The sequence below is a fragment of the Otolemur garnettii genome, unplaced genomic scaffold, assembly GCF_000181295.1.
Source record: "Otolemur garnettii isolate 467f Iridium unplaced genomic scaffold, OtoGar3 scaffold00052, whole genome shotgun sequence".
NCBI lineage: Eukaryota > Metazoa > Chordata > Mammalia > Primates > Galagidae > Otolemur > Otolemur garnettii.
This window is the reverse complement of record NW_003852447.1, coordinates 11,037,063-11,042,670: the sequence shown is the minus strand read 5'-3', so window position 1 is coordinate 11,042,670 and position 5,608 is coordinate 11,037,063.

The window sequence follows — 5,608 nt, the reverse complement described above, 5'->3', positions numbered from 1 at the left end:
TTCATTTCCTGTTCTTTTCTTGGTGAAGACACTCTGATCACAACTTTTGAATTCTAACATGAGGTATTCAACGGACCAAGAGCTACCTTTTAAATACATCAGCAATCCACTGTGGGTGTGTGTTAACATCTCGCGGTGAGAAGACAGTTACATCTGCCTTCTCCTTATCCCTAATACTGGAACCGAGTCAATCATTCTCATGGTTTAAGGAAAGAACATTACATTTGATATTGGTTCTGCTGTTATCAAGGGGTCATCATGAAGAAAAAAATAAAGACTGCTGCTGTTATCAAAGCACTTTGAAAAATCAAGGCCCAGTCATGATCATACTATAAAAGCGTTGGGAATCAGCTGAATTATTTAAAACTTAAATTGGGTATGGGACCAGCACATGCTCTGGAATGTAGTATGGCTAACAATATTTTGCAGAATGTACCCTTCGAAGACTGCCAAAATCTCCCCTCTTCTTTTTCTTATTGTATAAATTTATCTTCGATCGTTTACAACATTTTAATGACAAGAATATCCATCTGCTATCCTACTGTTCTTCAATGAAGAAATAAAGACATACCTCAGAACCTTTTCATTGGTTTTCAAGAGTTCTTTCTTAAAAGTACATATCTGTTGTCTTTAAAATATTTGAATCAAATATCCTTTCTCTTTTAATAAAGCATGTGCACTAGACTTTTTAAATATAAAATTCTGTGGTGTTTAAAAAATTATATTAATGATAACTACTAACAATAAGTTTACAGAAAAGTTATTTATTTGAAATATAAAACACTAAGAATTTAAGAACAAAAATTGTTGAGATATTAGTTTTTATTAATGTTTATCATAGTGTAACTATCAATGAACTTCTTTTTTAAATTCTTTTATATGAAAAGGAAGGGTGGTTTGGAAGGGTTTATAGAAGATTTAAATTGAAATATGACTAGGTAACCTGAAGAACTTCTTGCCAGTTCTCTGAAGTTATTGTCTCAAATAAATGCAATTAATTGCCAGACGTTCACTTAATTTTAGTAGGCCTTTTTAATTAATTGCAGGTTTTTCTGTTATTAATCTGTCGAATATTAGACTTTTCATTTTTCCACATTTGTTTATTCAATTTTATGAACACTGGAAAATATATTTAAAAAGTGGTTTCCATGAGTGTTCACAACTTCTTGTACTTGTAATTAGAATTTTCATTTTATCCGTTAACAAACCACTATCGAAGTAATTGCTTATCTTCATGTTATCATTTATTTCTACTCTTCAATTAATTTAGGGAGTTGTCATTTGTTTTTAGTTGATATGAGTTCTGATTATTTAATGCAATCTGTTGTAATAACTTTATGGGATCACCCACATGGAACTATAATAGATAAATGAGCATGACTAAATATTTACTGCTTATTTTGTGTTCATATATATCTGCAGACATTTCTCTATGGGACCTAATCTTTTCCCACTTAAGGCTTTATCTTAGGGTTCCTTTACACTCACATATTTTGTAAAGTGTATTCACAAACCTTACTAGGCCTTTGGGCAGTAGTTTATAAATTTTTCTCCTTAATTTTTAGAGGTGACTGAGTTACTGAAGAACCTTTTCCTTCCTTGAGGTTTAATTTAGGTGCTGAAATTTAGTTATACTTCAAACAAATTTCTATCCCCTTTGATCTTGTATGTTGAAGGAACTGGGATCCCCATATTCTGCACAGGATGTCTGAACCTACATAATGGTCATTATCAGCAGTCACTGAGATTCAGATCCAGATTTGTGCACTTTTTATCTCTGTCATGCTGGGTCTGAGGGATTTATGTTTTCTAGCTGATGTTCTTTAGTTAAAATGTCTGACAATAAACATAATTTAAGAGAAGTCACACATTTTCTTTTTCTGGTTATGAAAATGAGCACCCAGATGTTTATTGGTTTTATTTTGAGATTATAGAAATCATATCTATAACTCTTAAGTTCTTATCATGTATCATTTTGGATAGCACTTATTATTATAGAGAATTAACTTCAATCCATTTTAGGCTAGACATAATATATTTCTTGCCTAGACTCTGCCTTAGGGTAGAATAAAACTCTGAAAAATCCAATAAAATCAAGTGATTTATATCTTTCTTCATTTGGAGAACCGAGTACAGGCAATTATTTTAACACACTTGAGATTAAAATAATTGTATTTTTTTTTCCTGCTAGGACATTCTATTGATTGATAATTATTATTTTAGAGAACAGAATAATTCTCCTACAAAGGAATGGCCACAATGATTTGAAAACTTTTGCTATCACTCTAACGTGTAAGGCAAACAAGATATCTTATAAAAGCTTTCAGTGACTGGTTACTTTTGCTTTCCCTGAAGAGCTATTAAAAGCAAAGATGGACATATTATTAACAGAATAATGCAAATACTAACTTACAATTAGAAAATAGCATAAGTTGGTGAAACAATAGAAAATATATTTTCTATTTTTGGACATAAAAAATATAGCAAATTTGTGATCAAAATAATACCTTTAAAAACAACTGAGATACTTTTAGAACTTAAAGTATTATGTTCTACAAAGAAATAATCTCTGAATATGCTAAATGTGATGATCAAATTGGATAGGATAATTTGATTTGCACAAGTATTTAGATAATGAAATAAATGAGAAAAGACGAAATACACAAAGAGAATATTTAAAAATTAGGAGACTAAAAAATAACCCTCTAAACTGTGCCATGATTAGTTCATGTCAGATATTGAGACTGTCTACATTCTTTCATTTTTCTGCCTTTCAGAAAAAGAAACTGGGAATAATTGACAGACAGAGAATTAGTATTGCAGAATTAAAAAAAAAATTCCTTTAGTTCTTATTCATATTTTGAAACTGGTCTCTCATAAGATGCAACATCTTCACTTTTGGGGGGGCAGTTTTTGGCCTGGGCTAGGTTTGAACCCACCACCTCCGGCATATGGGGTTGGCGCCCTAATCTTTTGAGCCACAGGCGCTGCCCAACATCTTAACTTTTTATAACATATAATCTTTTGATTTTTAAAAACATGTTAGTTATACTTTGATAATTCTTTCTATAACTTTTATAATATAGTACAGTTAAGGATTGAATAAATTAAAAAATATATTCAAATGTCTCTTATGAACACTTTATAATTTAGATTCCCAACAGAATTTTCAAGAAACAATGTATTTATAAGTACCCTATATCATATAACCTCTATATTCAAGCACTTAATTTTCCACATGTATTCTATTCATTTAAGATTGACATGGATTATTTAGTCATGTTTTGGTTTTAAAAAATACACTTCTTAAATAAATTTTAAACACTTTCTATACATGTATCAATAATAGACTTTTCTTTTTCACAGGTTACTATTCATATAAAATATTATCGAACTCCCCATCATTTGGTTTCTCCATATCATGGACATTCTTGCATAGTTTGAGAAAAATGCATATTTTAAAAATTAAAGGCAAACTATCAAATGGCAAAACTTTTCTTATTAATTGCTATGACCAAATGTGAACAACTGTCCTTGGAAATGGCTTTCAAACCTGTAATGTACTGCATTTAGTGAGCACTGAAAATAGAAATAAAATGAATTTTCTCTCAGGCCACACAACTAACTCACTAGACAGATGAGATTCACATTTATTTCAAGTAATTCTACATGTCCCTACTATGCTATTCTGATTGCTTGAATCTGTTTACTTCCATAAAAGCTTTAGTTATCATAAAGGTTGTTGTTTTGTTTCTCAACTTTTTAAAGTATCTTTCAAAAGGCACACTTTAATGGGTTCCTTGTTTCTTCTTTTTTTTTTTTTTTTTCCCTTGAGACAGAGTCTCACTGTCACCCTGGGTAGAGTGCCCATGATGTCATCACCGCTCATAGCAAACAGCAAACTCCTGGGCTCAAGTGATCCTCCTATCTCACCCTCCTGAGTAGCTGGGACTAGAGGCATGCACCACCGTGCCTGACTAGTTTTTCTATTTTTTTTTAGTAGAGATGGGGTCTCACTCTTGCTCAGGCTGGTCTCCAACTACTAAGCTCAAGCAATCCTCCTGCCTCAGCCTCATGAGCACTCCCTGGCTGAGTGCTAGGATTACAGCCATGAGCCACTGCACCTGGCTTATTACTAGTGTATTTTGCCTGAGGGTAGTTATGATTCTGAAAGCTTCAGCCTATTTCAACTTCTAGAGACATACCACTTGCATGAAAATTGCTTGCTAAAGTGTTTGAATGTGCTTACTTTCATTTTTAATTTTTTAAATTTTGGATTAATATGAGGGTACGAGTTTAGGATACATTGTTTTCACTTAAGGTCAAGTTCAAGTTGTAGTCGAGCCCTTCACCCCAGGGGTGGGCTGAACACCCTCACATTGTGCACTCCCATGAAGTTTTAAAAAATTATTTTAATTTATAAATTAGAAATTTTTATTCTTGGCAAAGTGAGATAAATCCTCAATTTATTAGTTTTTATCTTAGTGGCTTGATACACGGTTTTACTTCATTTGCTATAAAATAGGGATAAAGTTATCTATGCCTTACAATACTGTGAAAGTTAAATAATGAGTAAAAATGCATTCTGCATACAGGAGCAGGTATTAGTTCACTATCATTGCATATTTTGGGGGAATTATTTGGAAAAAGACTTTTCCTAACCAATACTTGAGAGAAAATTGATCTACTTTTTATTTAAATCTTTGCAAACATTTTAACTTCTTAAATATACTTACAGTCAATGGTAGTAAAGTTTAAGCTCATGAGAAGAAAAGTATCATAAAACCTTATAAATATAATTTTGCTTTTCCCAAACATTTAAAGTGGTATAAAAAGAAATGTGATAAGCTTAATTATACTGGCCTTGTTATTTACCATAGAAAAGTGATGACCTTATCATTGCTCAAAATTATTTACTCTCAATTCAAAATCAGAATTAGTATATACATAGAATACATGCCCTCAAATAGAATTTTAAGACCTACTATTCAGAAAAATAGGAATTTTGTATGTGGACTTTTAATGACCAACTTTGTGTTCTGTGCTTAAAATTCAACAACTGGTTAAAGTCCCTCCTTTATTTCACATCATGGTAGAAAGTGATCCAAGTACGAATTAAAAACAATGAACAAGTGTGTGTCATCTGTATTGGGTGTAAAGAAGATACCAGGGTAGAATTACCAACATAATTTAATAGCACATTTTTGTAGTACCATTACATTCTACATGACACTTAATTAGTTCTTCAATTAGGGTACAACTTTGGTTATCTCCACAGACCCGCCAATGATAGTATTGTTTTGTAAATAATATTTAAGATACGACAAACTCACAAAATATAAACATGCACAACAGAGATAAGGTTATACCATCATCAACCTGCTTGCTTACACAAGGTCAAGGGCTTCTAATGAAGGATCCCGCTGGCTTAGGGCTCCTCCACTTGCTCATCCTGTCACTCTTTGTAAGACTGATTCTCCAGGGCTTTGCCTTCCTCTACTACCATTCTTCCTTTGGGACCAAGCTAGGAATTTAGGATATTTAATTTTGTTCACAATGAAGAAATCTACATGAAAACCAATGTAAACAGATCAAAAGTTCATACATA